Source organism: Eriocheir sinensis, chromosome 15 (assembly GCF_024679095.1).
Source record: "Eriocheir sinensis breed Jianghai 21 chromosome 15, ASM2467909v1, whole genome shotgun sequence".
Lineage (NCBI taxonomy): Eukaryota > Metazoa > Arthropoda > Malacostraca > Decapoda > Varunidae > Eriocheir > Eriocheir sinensis.
The window spans coordinates 20,550,678-20,568,663 of NC_066523.1; the positions used below are offsets into that span (position 1 = coordinate 20,550,678).

The window sequence follows — 17,986 nt, forward strand, 5'->3', positions numbered from 1 at the left end:
CACTCCACTCACTCTGTCAGACTGTCACCATGATATCACTTAATGTCACAAAAAATAACTTGCTTAGTAGTGTTTCTTGATGAAAGGGGAGACGGGGATGAAGGGGAAGGGGAGAGGCCAACAGGCTGGCCCCGGGCTGCTCCTTTCGGAGCGCCATGACCCACGTCCGACCTCGGTCAGGACTGGGTCACAAGTGTGTGTGTGTGTGTGTGTGTGTGTGTGTGTGTGTGTGTATATATATATATATATAGGGGAAGGTGGGGTAAGACGGACCCCTTAAGAAAGAAATGGGTCTATAAGCCACATTTTGATATTTTTTTAATGTTTTAGGGGTTGTGGTGGTACTTTAGGGTCTTATGATTCCAATACGCAACCTAGGCACGGTTATTTGATGGAAAAATTTAAACTATGATTAAAATAAAAAAGTAACTTTTATTGTTTCCGAAAAAAAATGACGGGGTAAGACGGACCCCAGGGGTCCGTCTTACCCCGTCATTTTTTTCGGGTACTTTCTAAGGGTTCATCATAGTCCTTGACAAAAAAAAAAAAAAAAAAAAAAAAAAAATCTTCCTGGAATAAATGACAAAGAAAACCCTTCTTTCAGCATCCTTTACCATCATACATTTGCTTCTGTGCCCATTTTACATCTACAGGGATACTTTATAGTGCTATATTATGCCAAATTGCCTGATCATTCCTTGCATAGATCACAAATAAAACACTCAATATCATCCTCATCATCCAGTATCCCTGCACATTGCTCGTGTGCCCATCGTTTACAATTGTCACAGCAAACCCACCCTTCACCTCTCTTAGAATTTCCAAACTTGTCACTGCAGTACAGGCAGACAGTTCCATCTCCCTCTTCACTCTCGCTACTGCTTTCATGAAGCCAGGATGGTCCAGCTTTTGCTTGTTGAGTTTTTGGTTTTATTTTCCTTTTTTCACGTTGTAGTTGCTTTGATATGATTGCTGTTTTATTTTTGGGTCCTATTTTTTGCTTCTTTGCTAGACTGACCTCTTTTTCTTTTTTCTTCTGAACTTCTGTCTGGAGCTCATTCTTATATGGGGATCCTGTCATGTTGAGGGGTCCCCCTTGAGTCCTAGGTCTTTTCTTTCGTGTCTTTATTGAAAAAAAAGAAAATGCTAAGTGTTTGTAAAATATTTAGAGTATGGGGTGAGATGGACCCCTCGGGGTCCATCTCACCCCATACGTAAATATTCGCATTATGCATTTTTTAATAAAACATCTATGTTTGATATATCATTTTATGGCACATACCTATAATGCACAAACGATTGGCTATATGCAGCATGATTACTAAATCATTACAACCAGTATATCAATGCAAAAAAATAATTATCTTACCTTCTCCAAATAACATCAGCACTGTCCAAAAACACAAACCTCCACATCGAGCGCAAATGCGGTACTGAACCTGGCTTCCGGTTGCACCCGCGTGAGTTACAGTTGATGTTGAGGACATCTAGCGGCATCAATTTTAATCATGCCCTTTTTAATTCATATTTGAGGTGGGGGTCCATCTCACCCCAGGGTCCGTCTTAACCTTCCTATATATATATATATATATATATATATATATATATATATATATATATATATATATATATATATATATATATATATATATATATATATATATATATATATATATATATATATATATATATATATATATATATATATATATATATATATATATATATATATATATATATATATATATATATATATATATATATATATATATATATATATATATATATATATATATATATATATATATATATATATATATATATATATATATATATATATATATATATATATATATATATATATATATATATATATATATATATATATATATATATATATATATATATATATATATTATTATTAGTTTTATATATCATCATTTTCCTTTCAATGACGCCCTTCCTGTATTATTTTTTCCCCTCTTTCTTCCTTAACATCTTTTCTCATTCCCTGGCCTCCTGCTCACGTCTTTCATACCATTACCTTTAATTAAAAAGAACATAAATATACGTTGTTTGCAAGAGTTAAATCGACCTCTGCAAACCTCACAAAATGACTGCTAAGTTTGTCCAGCACTCAATTTGTAAGTCAATTCTTGCAAACATCTTTATCAGATCATAATCTAAATAACATAAACCTTGTACCTAATTTAAATCCTGATCTGAAAATTTCGTCTGGAACAACATCAGCAATAAAAGTAGTAGCGGTAGTAGTAGTAGTAGTAGTAGTAGTAGTAGTTTTAGAAGTAGCAGTAGCAGTCTACCTCACCGCCACCATCACCATCACCACCAACACTCACAACACAACACAAGACAAAGAACAGTACACAGGCAAACACTCCTAGTCCAGGCCAACACAACACAAACACGACACACGAGCACAACATCACAACACAGACAATGCAACACAAACTCAACACAGCAACAATTTCCTTAGTGCGCAGTTTACTCAATTTAACAGTTAAGGACGGACGGACGGAGGGACCAGCGCAGAAACAACAACAACGAAATCTTCCCCTCCGACTTTTCCCTTACACCACTGAGGGGAAAAACAAACCCTTATACCCGGGGTCTGTCAGTCAGCCCCTGCTCCGACAACCCATGGGCAGCATGCGCCTGTGCAAACCAACCCCTGAGGCGCCCGGATACACGGAGGCAGAGATCTCGAGGCGGCGCATCCCTGGAGGAGACTCTCTGCCCGGCCAGACCACGGCGGAAATACCTCCATCAAACGCCCACTGAATCTGCAACGGACGCGAACTCCTTGATGAACAGAGGCTGGGAGGAGGGCAAGGAGGAGGGGTAAGAGGAAGGGAGATTTGGGAAAGGATAGGATAGGAGTGCAAGGAGGGGGGAAAGGAGGGGGGTAAGAGGAAAGGGAGGGGAACGCGGAAAAGATGATGGAGGTTAGGCTAAGGAGGCGGAGGATGAAAAGGAGGAGAGTGGGAGGGAGGGCGGGGAGGTGAGGGCTGTGTCGAATGCATCAAGCAGCCCAGCATGAAAACGTTGCCTGCCTGGCCATCAACATCAACAAGAAAAACATAAAAAAAACGGGGAACCATGAGACACACACACACACACACACACACACACACACACAAGCAGGGGGGAGGTATACATGCACAACACCGCCGCCACACACCCCTCCTCCCGCCCTGCATCACTCCCTCCCGCGCTGTCTCCAGACGCGATCAATCACGCCCAGATCGACGTCACCTTCCTCCCGCTGCTGGCGAGGTGACAAGGGTCCTCCCGCCGCCCCGCCAGCACACACTTTGCCTTCAGCGCCGCGGGCAGGTGGACGCCGCTTCTTGCAGGTGCTCGGGGGCGGGGAGGGAGCGTCACTGTCCCGAGGTCCTTGGCTACACGCGCAGCTTGACATGTATTCCGCAGTACCTGGCGGAAGGGTTCGGTCCTAACTACGAATGGTCTGTTTTGAATGATAAAGGGCGCCGCGTCGCACAGGGATGCTGGCAAATGACGTCCACCTGAATAGACGGGAAGTGAGAGGCGCTAATTAACTCTCGGTACGGCGGGCGTGAGTGCCAGGCGCCGCCGACACCAGATGATCTACAGCACAACAGACCCCATTAGCGACGCGTCCAAACGGTGACTTCTAAGTGGCAGCCCCGACAAGTGGCGACGAATGGCACCCACGCAAAGATGTCACTTCTTGGGCGGCACCATCGAGGAGGAACGCGAGCGCCCGACCTACTAAAGGGAACAACCTTGAACTCTGCAGCGTTGATAGGAAGTCAAAGCAAATAAAGTTTGACACATTTCAGTTGACAGAATCGAGTAACGAAGTGGATGGCTTTAATGATTGATTCTGACTCAGGAAATTCAATTGCCAGCCTTAAAGAGAAGTTCAGTGCACACGTTTGAAATATGAAATAAATGTTTAAAACACATAAAACGGATCATTCCGTTTCCAATACCACCTGCGAGTTCGTGCATCACAGCATCAGTTTCCGACATTGAAATCACTATAGTCTTTACGATGAGTCGAAATATGTACCTCTTAACAAAGACCGAACACTTGGCAGATGGCTGTGAAGTCCCTTGAGGAACGCGACCCAAATGTTGAGAAAATTAAAGGAAACTGTCTATTAAACTGGATATGACCCACTTCCACTGTATACTTTGAAGTATTATACAAATAAACTAAACAAGACATTCTGTGAAACCCAAACAAAAACTTCAAAGCGTCATTACAACCCGGCTGCTATACAGTGATAACAAAAGTCGATGGAGTTGCTATATAGGCGCGCGAAGATCACACAAATATTGTCTATCAACCTTACCTATAGCGACTTCTTTCAAGGGGAGGACCTGGGGGCACTAGGAGCCAAAGAGCAAGAAAGTATCGGCTTCGTACCATAAATTATCCGTCAACGCAACCAACGGGCTAGAGTCAACTACCGTTATAAATTAACCTACAGGTGCAACGGGTCTGTACCTAAAATGTTTCTTTAATCCCAGACGAAACTCTGCACCAGCGTCTGTACAACCTATTTACAAGGCTGTCAAAAGCACTCTAGAAGCGCTAGGTGCCTGCACGCCGCCCTTTAACACCCGTCGCGTGGACCACTTGGGCAAAGCAGCACCGGCAAGGGGTCGCAATTAAGGAGCTGCACAACCCTAAGTCTTCCTGGTCAACTGGAAACGTCATCACCTTTTCCTCCATTTTTTCTTATTTCTGTACGAGCGAAGTCCTCTACTGAGAACACCATGAAATAAGACATAAAAATAATACTCTTCAGACCGATACGTTGCGTCAAATGAAACCTTCGTGGCGACCACCAGTTTGGCATTAGTGGCAATAGGTTACCGGCGAAAGAAAAAATGCAAAAAAAGAATCACACAGGGAAAGTAAATGAATAAATAAATACTCTCGCTGGGGTCAAAGCGGGGACACACACACACACAAAAAAGGAAAGTGGTGTGTGTGTGTGTGTGTGTGTGTGTGTGTGTGTGTGTGTGTGTGTGTGTGTGTGTGTGTGTGTGTGTGTGTGTGTGTGTTTTTTATATTGCTATCAGGTAGGGAGATATGTTAACACACGACAAAGATTCTTCCCCCTCTCTCGCCGCCGCCAGGGAGGAGTGAGGGAGAGCAGATGCATGCTCTCTCGGAATCAGGACACGCGGAAAGTCAATACCTGTCAGCGGTGTAAAGCATTCGCCAACGTCATCTTTTATATAATTTATCGACACAGCTGCCAATAGGGGGGAAATGCGGCCAGAAATATTAACTCAACCTTTGTCCAGCGCGTGCAGCGGCGGAGAAATGTATGGAGAGGAAAGAGGGGAGAGAGGGAGGGATGAGAGGGAAGGATGGGAAAGGTGGTGAGAGAGGGACGGATGGGAGGGGGGAAGGGATGGTTTTAAGGTTTAAAATGTTTGAACATGTTGGTTGGATGGTTGGTGGTCGTGGTGGTGGTGGTGGTGTGAAAAAAGTGTTCTCTATCTTGGTGTGTGTGTGTGTGTGTGTGTGTGTGTGTGTGTGTGTGTGTGTGTGTGTATTCTCAGCCAGTTCTTCGATGGTTATTTTTTTCCCGTCTACCAAAAAAAAAAAAAAAAAAATCACACAACATGCCGTTCCGAGAGAGAGAGAGAGAGAGAGAGAGAGAGAAAACCGCGCTAAGTTCTTCTAATTAGACTTGTTTATGGCACCATGTCTCTACTTATGCGGGGAAGTATGACCAACGATGAGGTGATGAATGGCAATGGGTCTGACAGGGAACACTGCATACAAAACCCCCCATAACCAACCTTAGCCAACCTTTCCTTTGCTACAGTCCACGTCCACACCACATACGTACACTTGCCCTCTCAATAAGTACCTACAACCCAGATGATATGGACACAAAACCACCCCAAACAGCTTCCCTTTTAACACTGCAACCCACCTTCACAATACCACCTACGTACACTCGTCCCCTATGCCCTGTAACCCATATGCAACCCACCTGCAGTCCCCCATCTACCAGAACATGGCTAATGCCCCAGTTCTTCCCACTACCCACACTCCCCACGTGCCCAGCCACATTCAACCGCGATTTCTATACACTTATGAGGCATATGAACTATACGCCACTATTCAAGTTCTTCCTACCACCAATTTCTTCCTTACTCTGGTCAGTTTCCTTCGTTCTTCACAACTCAACTTATAACCCAAATGAATCCTGGTTATATACTGTTGTCTATACACCACCATCCTGCTCTTCCTGCTACAAATACCCTCCGCCTGTTCCTTAGCTTAGCTCCGGTTCACCTCTGCTACTGATTCTCCCCCATCGACATCCAACCTGGCTTACCCTCATCAATGCTGCACACCTACACATCCACTCCGCGTATGATTTGATCTGTTTTGTGTTTCATTCGTGGTTACCAATTTTGTAGGTTTGAAAGTTTTGTACTTTTGTGATGGACAAAATTTCATTGCTTTATTGTAAAGCGCACTTTATTTTTGTGGGGGCCACGGTGATCTTGTGGTTAGTTTTTGTGTCTTGCTCCACAGGTCATCAGTTCGCACCTCTCCCACGGCAAGTGTTGGTTGAATAGGCTTTGCTTTCCGTTATGACTAGGCTGCTTAACGATAATACCCGCAGAGTTGTTTTGACACAAATTACATTGCCCTCCTCCTTTGGGGTATATTTCTAATTTTGTCTCCAACAAACGAAAAAATCACAGGCCTAAGCCATAGTAAGCACAGTCTGAGGAGGGAAATGGCTCGGTCTTGATCTTGATACGCCAGCTGCCGGGCACAGGGCCACGTGTGTGAACAGCATTCAGGTGTTGCCACCGATCCGAGAACAGTAACTGGAGACGCTGAAACTCAGACGCCGAAAAACTGCTCGAATGAACCGGCCTTTACTCCCACCAACACTTTCTCACCTACACACCAGAGTACTACCAACCTCCTTTACTGCCCAGGTCGCCCCTATCAACACCACTCACTCCTTTCACTCTTACAAACACGGCTTCTCAATCTTCTGCACCTTCACTCAGTACTGCCTACCTTTTCTTTTCACAAATCACGTCCATCTTATCGTTTTATCTAAGAGACATCAAAACAAACAAACCAGTCCAGAGCTCTAAATACAGCTTAAAATTAATGGCAAGTTGAAAACAACTCGAAAAAAAACACATGGAGGAATAGAATAAAAGGTGGCGAAGAGAACAGTAAAACGTGACAAACCATCTTATCGCACTGTTAGGCCCCAGTTGGAATGTCAAGTATCCGCCATGTATTATTCCGCCAGACCGCGAGGTGGAAGGAAGCCGAGAGTATGAGAACAGACCAAAGTGGAAGAGGTTGGTGGACGTCACGAAGCCGCCGGCACACAGAGGGTTTGAGGGGACGAGGGACCTCCTAGCCAGCTGGTTATTAAGGTGGAAGGCCAGGAGGGGACACACACACACACACACACACACACACAGGAGAAAGCTGCTCATCAACGTGTGTGTGTGTGTGTGTGTGTGTGTGTGTGTGTGTGTGTGTGTGTGTGTGTGTGTGTGTGTGTGTGTGTGTGTGTGTGTCTGGTCGGTGAGGACAGACAGACAGAGGGACCAAAACCCATGTTCCAGCACTCCGTCTCGTCTTCTCTTAATTACTCCCCGGACATCGCTAATCACTCGACGGGGCGAGGAACAGAAAGACTATTGTTTACCTTTTTTTTCCCGGCGCTGCGCTGCGAGACGGCCAACACCTGTGGAGGAAGAAAGGGGGAATGATTAACAAATTTATTCACCCACGCCACTCACCCCACCTCCCTCTGTGTGTGTGTGTGTGTGTGTGTGTGTGTGTGTGTGTGTGTGAGGCTGACTACCTCCCAGACGTGCGCAAGATATCGAATTTCATCCGTGTCCTTCGCAGCACCTGGAGTCAGCGTGTGTAAAGGCTCGCCGCCCCAAACTCCCTCCCTCGGGTAGCTCCTCCTCCTCCTCCTCCTCTTCCTCTTCTTTTTCCTCCTTCTCCTCCTCCTCCTCTTCCTCTTCCTTTTTCCTTTTCCTCCTCCTCTTCTCGTTCTTTTCTTCTCCCTTTTCACTTTTTCCTTCTCCTCCTCTCCTTCCTTCCCATTTATATTCCTCTTACGCTTCGTTATCCGCGTCTTCCACTTCCTGCGTTGCATCATCCACTTCCTTCTCTTTCTTCATCTCCTCCTCCACTTCCTCCTCCACCTCCTTTCCCTAGAGCCGAGGCTGGACTCACTTATAGGATTTGCTTAGGATCTGGAGGATGTGTGATTTGGGAGAGGCGGCGATGAGGACGAGGAGGAGGATGACAATGAGAAAGGGATGTGTTATACTGAGGAGGATGCAGAGTGACTTGGGAGGTGGAATACAGGGTGAGATGGTGGATGAGGAAAAGCGCCAAATGGATGAAGTGGAGAAGGAGGCCAAGGATCAAGATGGGCAGATCGAAGATGAAAGGTAAGTTGAAAGTGGATGGAAGGAGGAAGTGGAGGGCGATCTGATGAATGAGAAACAGGCCGAAGAAGAGGAGGAAGAGGTAGGTGAAAGGAGGGAGGATCAGAATAAGTAGGAAGTTAAAGAGGAGGATGAAGTTGGAAATGAACTGCAGGAGAGTGAACACAATGAGGAAGTTGAATGTGATCTGATGAATAAGGAAGAGGCCGAAGACGAGGACAAAGAGGAAGGTGAAATACGGGACATCATTAGACACACAGACCTCCAGACAAACATACACCTCGTAGTCAGGCAACAGACACACCCACACCCACACGCACACACACCAATCATCTAGCCACAATTATGATGCATCACCTACGCTAGGCACACACACACACAACACACTCATACACACACACACACACACACACACACACACACACGCACACTAGGCCTAGAATCTTAAACTCCCCACAATCACCATCCGTCACACTCCACGCCTCCTACACGTATTCCAGACACAGGTTCGTCACCACCACCTTCCGGGTTGTTAATTCATCGAGACTCCAACCTTCCACCACCACCACCGTCTGCCCCATAAGTCCTTACCACCATTAATGCCACCAGACACATTACCCTCCTTTTCAATACCACAAACGCCTCCACCTACCACACTCCCACCAGCACCATCATTTCTGACACTAATAATAATGCCTAGAACCTTTCCACCAGCACCACCACCACCACCACTACTACTACCACCCACCACCCACTCCCAATTACATCACCATCACTATATACCACCGTTTCCATCATCCCCCCTTCGCCCTCCTTTCGACACCCATCACCATTTTTCACCTCCTCCTCCCCCCTCTTTTCTTTCTCCTGACCCTTCTACTCCTCCTCCTCCTCCTCTTCTTCCTTACCAAGAAATAACTGTCTGCCATTCCAAGCGAGGTGACGCAACATAAACAGCGTCAGGAATGTTTTTTTTCCTCCCAAATGGCGTTACTTATCACCGGAACAAACTTTCTGCCGGAGTAGTAGTTGGTGCAGCGATGATTAAAGCATGAAAATTCTCATCGATCGAAACTTCCCAACGACATATGTGATGTGAGGGTTCCCACGTCGATCCTCGCCATTACCTTACAAACCCACTTTCCCGTGACTGCCTCCGCTCCACCCTTCACGAGAACTACATCGCTGACAGGTAATAAATGAGTTAACATGACAATAACAGCCTTTCGTCAGTGGAAGAGTTTGCTAAGAGCCTAAGGGTATTTCTAATACAATGTTTCCATGTTCGATCTTTTAAATATATGTCTTATTTCAGCCGCTAGTGTGTCGTCGGAGAGGAATGAACATCAGCGAGCCGTCTGTGTTTGGTGGCCGATACGTATATATGTCATCATTACTGCAAGGAAGAGGAGGAGGAAGAGGAGAGGAAGAGGAAGAGGAGGAGGAGGATATGGAGGAGGAGGAGGAGCAAGGTTGATGAAGAGCTAGAAGCAGACAGAGAGGGAATAAGGAGAGAGGGACATATTCATCAACTCACCAGAATATTCATCAAAGGCGAAGGACGAGGAGGAGGAGGAGGAGGAGGAGGAGGAGGAGGAGGAGGAGGAGGATGTGGTGGTGGTGGTGGTAGTGGAGATGGTGGAAGTGGTGGTGGGAGTGATGGGGTGGTGGTGGAAGTGGTGGTGATGGTGGTGGAGATAGTGGTGGGGTGGAGGTGGCAGTGGTGGTGGTGGTATTACAAACGAGCCTGGCTAGGCAGGTAACTTGCTGTATTCTAGCTGAATTAAGTTAGCTCACGAACCTGCAGTGGTAGTAATAGGCGAGGACAGAAATTCAATAAAAAGTATCATTTCTTCCTCCGTGACACTCTGCAGAGTAAAAAAAAATGCAAATCTGAAGCAAAGAAATATATATTGATAAGACGAGAGGATATTAATTTTACTATCAGCTATGCGTTATGATTACACCCCGTTAAACGAACTTGCATCGTTGTGTGTGTGTGTGTGTGTGTGTGTGTGTGTGTGTGTTACTCGTGTCACGTGATGGACGAATTGGTCACTGATGTATTTTGCAAGAGTGAAACAGCTGGCTTATCAAACGCCCATGACTTTCGAAACCGCAAGGTCTCAAGAGCAAACTGTATAATATAATTTTTTCGTCACTCCGGCAAACTCCATTGTCATTTTTTTCCCCTGAATTGGAAAAGGATGGGACGAGGAAGCGATCTGAGTGATAAAGGATAAAAAAAAAGTCTCTTCATCACGAAAGTCATCACCGCTAGAAACGTTAGAGAAGGATAAGGTAGAAATAAAAAGAGGGTGAATGATGACGAAGGGAAGGAGAGGAGATGAAGAAGAAGAAGAAGAAGAAGAAGAAGAAGAAGAAGAAGGAGGAGGAGGAGGAGGAGGAGGAGCTAGGGAAAGAAATAAAAAAAATGAGGTCGACAGAAAACAGGCAAACAAATTAACAAAATCACTGGAGAAAAAACGCAAAGAAGGACAGAGAAAAAGAAGAGAGTTAGGAAAGACGGAGAGAAGAAGGAGAGTGAAAACAAAGAAAAGAAAAAGAGAAGAAAAAGAGGACGGGGCAGGCAGCGAGGTTCTTCTGACTGCCCGCTGGGAAGTAATTTTTCTTTTCAACAGTTTGCTCCTCCGAAAGGTGACACCACGGAGAGTACTGGTCGGCGGGCGGGAGTGGGTGGGTGGAGGGCGGGTTAGTTAAGTTCCTGTCACACACACACACACACACACACACACACACACACACACACACACACACACACATACATGGAGATTGGGGTCGAGGTTAAAATATTTTCCGTTCCTTTTTATTTTTTTGTATATTATTACTGCCGATACGTTTCGTCTTTTAATTCGGAATCAGTTTGTATTGCTTCCTCTTATTATAGTTTGATTAAAGTAGAGTATCGTTTGGGTGTATCTTTAATGCATCTTCGTTTTTGTTATTGGTGAAGCGTTATCTAAGGATTTCTTTTTTTTTTTTTTACAACAAAGCAGACCGCTCAAGGGCACAAAAAAGGAAATAATAAAAAAAAAAACGCTACTCGCTGCTCCTAAAAAGAATCCAAAGAGGTATTAATAATGGTCTTATACTGTTCTGATTAATTTTCACAAAGGCTTTGAGAGAAAATAAGTAACAATAATGAGGAAGAGGAAGAAGATGAAGAGGAGAAAGAAGATGAAGATGATTAAAAAAAATGATGATGATGATATTGATAACTCCACCATCACCACCCAACCACGGTCACCACCATAACCACAGCCACAACCAACACCAATACCAAACCATCACCATTATCACCACCACAACAAGCGCGCACAACAATTATCACCAATTTATTTTATTTATTTATTATGACTTTTTTTGAGGTAGTGGCGAGGGTGATGGTGGTAACCGGTCCACTTTTTGGCAATTTCCGGTCCAGTTGGTGATAGGTACAGCCCTCAGTCCCTCCCTTTATCCCTCCCTCCTCCTCCCTTCTCTCCATTCTTCCTTCCCTTCTTTCCTTCTCTCCCTCAATTTCTCCACCTCTCCTCTATTACTTCCTTCCATTCACGCCCTCTTCATCTCTCTCTCCATCCTTTTATTAATTGTCTCGTTTTCCTCTCGATTCCCTCCCTTCATTCCTCCCTTCTCTCCATTCTTCCTTCGCTTCTTTCTTTCTCTCTCTTAATCTCTCCACCTCTCCTCTATTACTTTCTTCCATTCAGTTTTTGCTACTCTTTTCTTCCTTGTTTCCTTTCCCTCTCTTTTCCTCCCTCCCTCCCTCTTCCATCTCTCATTCCTTGTCTCTTCTCCCCTCAGTTCCCGTCCTTCTTTCCCACTATCCCATCCTCTCTCCCTCCCTCCTTCTATTCAGCTCTCCACCTTTTCCTCCTCCTTTCCTCTCTGTTCCCTCCATCTATCTCTCTCCCTTCAGAAGTGCTTTACTAAGGGAGGGGCTTCAGGCACACGGGGCAACACACAGAGCTTTGGTGAGGCTTTCTCTCTCTCTCTCTCTCTCTCTCTCTCTCTCTCTCTCTCTCTCTCTCTCTCTCTCTCTCTCTCTCTCTCTCTCTCTCTCTCTCTCTCTCTCTCTCTCTTTTAATTACTTATTCTTATCTATTACCCACCTATCCATTAATTGACCTTTCCACAAACTGCCCTACCTGTCCATCTATCTACCTGTCTACCTATTAACCCATTCATCTCCTGTCTAACCATCCATCCATCCACCCATTCATCCATCTAGGAGTGGAGGAGGAAGGGGAGGAAGGAAGGGGACAGAGGGGGAGGAGAGGGGAAAATGATGGGAAAAAACTCAAACTTGCAATCAATCCGGCGAAAAGGTAAAAAAAAAAGTGGGGAAAAAAATGTTGTACAGGGAAAACAATGCCTTCCCCTACTTCCTTTCTCCTCCCCTTCCTTCCTTCCTCCCTCCCCCCCATCTCCTCCTTCCTCTCCTTCCTGCCTCCTCCCCTCACTCACACTTTTCTCCCTTTCTTCCCTCCCGTTCCTGTGAAAAATCTCTCTCTCTCTCTCTCTCTCTCTCTCTCTCTCTCTCTCTCTCTCTCACATACTGTATATTGTACAGCCGCTCTCTCTCTCTCTCTCTCTCTCTCTCTCTCTCTCTCTCTCTCTCTCTCTCTCTCTCTCTCTCTCTCTCTCTCTCTCTCTCTCTCTTCTCCCCTCTCTTCTCTTTCTCTTCCTTCTTCTCTCTCACACAGTTCCATCTTTTTCCATTCTTCCCCTCATTCCTTCCCTTTCTGAATCCTCTCCCTTCACTCCTTTCTCTATATTACAACCTGCCCCTTTCTTCTCCGACTTCCATTCTTTCCTTTCCGTTACTTCTTGTTACCGTTCCGAAGTCCATATTCCATTTTCTTGTTTTGTTCGTTCTCGATCGATCTCATAATATATTTTGGTTTCCTAGATTGTCTACTTTCCTTTCCCTATTATTTGTCTCTTTTATTGCGGTCACCCTCTCTTTCCTTCCCTTTCTCCTCCTTTCCTCTGCATCTCCTACTTCGTTCATTATTCTATCCTGCTAATCTTCCCTTTTTTCTTTCTCTTCCTTCCTTTCCCTATATATCATTTGCCCCTTTCATCACACTCACCTTCTCTTTCCTTCCCTTTTTCTTCCTTTCCTCTGCATCTCCCACTTCGTTCATTATTCCATCCTGCTAATCTTCCTTTTTTTCCCTTCTCTTCCTTCCTTATTTGCCCCTTTTATCGCGCTCACCTTCTCTTTCCTTCCCTTTCTCTTCCTTTCCTCTGCATCTCCCACTTCGTTCATTATTCCATCCTGCTAATCTTCCTTTTTTTCCCTTCTCTTCCTTTTGCTTTCTCCTTTCCAATCCCGCCATCCTTCCTTTCCTTTTCCTCTTCCCGCCTTTTTCTTTCCTCTTCCCTCCTTTTACTTACCTCTTCCCTCCTTTTTCTTTCCTCTTCCCTCCTTTTACTTACCTCTTCCCTCCTTTTTCTTTCCTCTTCCCTCCTTTTTCTTTCCTCTTCCCTCCTTTTTCTTTCCTCTTCCCTCCTTTTTCTTTCCTCTTCCCTCCTTTTTCTTTCCTCTTCCCTCCTTTTTCTTTCCTCTTTCCTAATTTCTCTTTCCTCTTCCCTCCTTTTACTTAACTCTACCCTCCTTTTTCTTTCCTCTTCCCTCCTTTTTCTTTCCTCTTCTCTCCTTTTTCTTTCCTCTTCCCGCCTTTTCCCTTCGTATCTCGCTTGCCTTCCTTTCCCTCTCTCTTTTCTTTTCCTTCGTCTCCCCCTTGACGCATTCTCACCGCCAGTGTTAAAAATGGCCCTCACAATGGCTTCCCATCATTAACCTTGAGGCGTTGGTAGCACCTCGGGGGTCCTAAATTAATTACCTCACATCTATAATAATAAAATGCCTCACCTAATCAGCACTTTTGAACAACGGACGCTCGCTTGATGTGATCCTTTCATGCGGATAAAATAAGGGAATGAGGGAAGCGGCGGAGGGGAACACGAAGGGACGAAGTGCATCATGGCTTCTGCGTTTTATTTATTATTATTTTTTTCTTACTTATTGATGTTGATGTCAGATATAGCAAAAGGTGAAGGACACGCGGACGGAGGAGAAAGACGGACAGACATACAACCAGACAGATAGACAGACAGATAGCCAATCATGCCAGCCAGCCAGACACACACACACACACACACACACACACACACACACGGCCTCTACATAACAGCTGGACGACTCGCACCAGATCTACGAATTTATGGCTTCCGCTACACATAACACGTGAGGTCTCGTTTCACAACCGTGTGTGTGTGTGTGTGTGTGTGTGTGTGTGTGTGTGTTAAGGTCCCGCTGTGCTGTCCTGTTTCCATTATCACAGGTAATTAAAATACGGAAAATAAGCGCGCGCGCGCACGCACACACACACACACACACACACACACACACACACACACACACACACACACACACACACACACACACACACACACACTTAACTTTTAAATACGACTTTAACATAACCTGTTTCTTGGCCACGACGAGACAGAAAAAAAAGCAAATAGACAAACAAACAAATAACCGAACCACGAGTCTCGGGCTGCATACAAATGAGAGACAAACAGTAAACAAAGTCAGCAAAATAAACAGAGCAGGAAAAGAGGAAAGCGACGCGGGAAGAGAAAAAAATGAATACAGGAGTGAATTAGGAAAATATTCATAAAATAAAATAAACGGCTTTGGTTTTTCATGAATAAAATAACAATAATATAATAAGAGGTAATAGAATAAAAGTGAACAAAGTGAAATAAGGGAAAAAGTAACGTAGAAAAAGCAAAGTAGAGAAAAAAGTAAATAAATAATTACACGAGTATGAAGACTTGGTGGTATAGATATAAAGAAAGAGGAAAAAAGAAAGAAAAGATAAATAAATAGATAGATATGCAGATAGATTAAAAACAAGGAAATGAAACAAACAAACAAACAAACAAACAAACAAACAAATAAATAAAACAAATCAATGAATATTTCTCATTCGATCCAAAGTTAAGGACAGAACGGTTAGGTCGAGAAGGAAAGGGAAGGGGAAGGAAAACAGCGAGAAGGGGAACTGGGAGAGAGGGAGGGAGGGAAGAAGGAAGGGAGAGACGTCAGCAGGTGAGTTTCTTGGCTGACGGGAAAAAAAAAATGGGTCTGCGGGGGATGTTTTGACTGGAAGCCCATCGATTGGCTGGATCAAGTCGCCGGCAAATTCAGGGAAAGGGTGAACAAGATTAGACAGCTCAGGGTGGAAGGGGGGAGGGATGGAGGTAGAGCGAGGGTCGGGAGGAGAGGTAAGGGAAGGAAGGAGGAAAGATGGAAAAGAGGGAGAGAGGTGGAACGAGAACGAAGGTGAGTAAGGTAGAAAGGGAGAAAGGAAGGGAAGGGGGAGGATGAAGGTGAGAATGAGGTAGAGAAGAAGGAGAAATGAGGAAGTGGAGCAAAGGTGGTGACTGGTGAGGGTGGAAAAAAGGAAGGAAGGAAAAAGTGGAGCAAGGATAAGAGGAGGTAAAGAGTGGAGTAAGAAGAGTAAGGGCGAAGAAAAGAGGTAGGAAGAAAATAGAGAGGTCGGTTTAGGGTGGAGCGAGGAAGAGAGGGAGGTAGAAGGAAGTGAAGTAAATAAAGGTGATGAGGGTAAAGAAGAGGGAGGGGAGGAGAGCGATGAAGAAAGGTAAAGATGAATATGGAAAGATAGACGAAGGGAAGGAGGCAAAGGAAAGTGAAACCAGGGTGATAAGGGTGGCAGATGAAGCAGCAGGATAAGCATGGGGAAGGTGACAGAGAGAGGAAGAGGGTAGAGGTGGTAAGGGAGGGAAGGAGGAAGAGGGGGAGGGTAATAAAGGCAGAGAGAGGGGAGGAAGTAAGGGGAGGGGGAGGAGGGTGTTGGTGTGTGAGAGAGTAGGAGAGAGGGCTGCAGAAGGGAAAGGAAGATAATAGTTCTCTTCGGTTCCCTTCATTTTGTTTGTTACCATCTTAAAAAAAACAACGATGATAATAAGCACTGACAAAATTGCTTCTTTTTTTTTTCTTCATCCTGTTCATATAATTACGGACTCCTTTCATGGATTAAGACTGATTTCGACTATTCCTTTTATCCTCTTTTATTTTCCTACTTTCTTCTCTACTTTGAGCATGGTGGTGGTTCTCCCTCCCTCCCGGGGCTGTGGGCGGCAGGGGCGTGGCACTCATGACTTCCGGGGGGCGGGGGGCGGCATTTAGGCGGCTGAGACACGGCCACCAGCCAGCTCGGACCTCATGTGCGGGGAATGTAATGGTAGGAAGACGGAACGAATGAAATGAAAGGCGAGACCTCCTTGGGCGACACGCCGATCCTGCTCCACTGACACAGTAAACTTCCCTATTCAAATCTCGGGGTGTCTCTGCGTTCAAGACACCATCGGAACCAAATTTGATCAATGTCTCTTTCCGTCTTCCTCTTTCTCCCCATATATGGAGCAGCGTCTTGCGGAATTGTGGCCATATAATTTCGTTTTGCCCTTGGTCTGTCTCCCGTGTCTAAAAGTAACGAAACCTAAGCGGCGTGGACTAAACGGATATCTTGCAGAGTCGAAGGCGGACATCACTGATTCTACGGAAGATCTGTTGGTAGGGTGAAGAGGCTGAAGAGGCCGCCAGACTACAGTGATAGAGGTGACTGATGGCAAAATAATTACTGGAGGATATAGAGCGTCAGTTGCCAATACCTTCAACGATGTTATTGATATATTCTTGAAAGGCTGACTGATAAATAGTGGTGGTAGAAGAAGTAGTAGTAGCAACAGCAGCAGCAGTAGTAGTATAGCAACCGTAGTAGAAGCATCACTGAAAAATAAGCATCAATAAAAGTATTAATCGTGGGAAGAACAGCAAAAAAAGTAGTAGTATTAGTGGTAGTAGTAGTAGTAGTAGTAGTAGTAGTAGTAGCAGCAGCAATAACAGCAGCAGTAGTAATCGCAGCAGGAGGAGCGTTGTGCAATCCCCTATGGAAGCGCTAAATCAGCCGTGAATACGCAGCTCGATCCTGGCAGTAATGGCAGCGTAATAACCCCACGGTCGCGGCCGCGTCGAGCGAGGTTGTTATAACATTAACATTCTCCTCTGCCCTCGCCCGACGCGCCCTTACGTAACCCGAAGGTGAACATTTAATGAATTCTATTAGTTGGACAAAGAAACAAAGTCAACAGCGACGCCACAAAATGAAACGCTCTAAACCACAAATTGTTCCGCTATGGGCAATAATCTCGATTTCTAGACAATGGCCAGAGAAAGTACAGAGGAGGAGGAGGAGGAGGAAGAGGAGGAGAAGGAGGAGGAGAAGAGGAGAGACCCGCTTCTCATCTCCCATAACTATTTAATGGCCCATACAGGTAATACAGGAGATTTTTTCGCCCTGTTTCCCGGGCCGGCGTACAAGGCCGCCTGATTGACCAATTTTAAGATAATGAAACGAGTAATGGCTGC

The 17,986-nt window shown here is 45.0% G+C and overlaps 1 long non-coding RNA gene across 1 annotated transcript; it reads right to left on the reverse strand.

Annotated features, from left to right (window-relative positions):
• Positions 1-489: 489 nt before the first annotated feature.
• LOC126999027 (uncharacterized) lies at positions 490-1,550 on the reverse strand. The gene is made up of 2 exons (XR_007753108.1): positions 1,370-1,550; positions 490-1,123 (listed from the first exon to the last, which is right to left on the reverse strand). It is a non-coding gene; the product is annotated as an uncharacterized LOC126999027 (long non-coding RNA).
• Between the last annotated feature and the right edge of the window lie 16,436 nt (positions 1,551-17,986).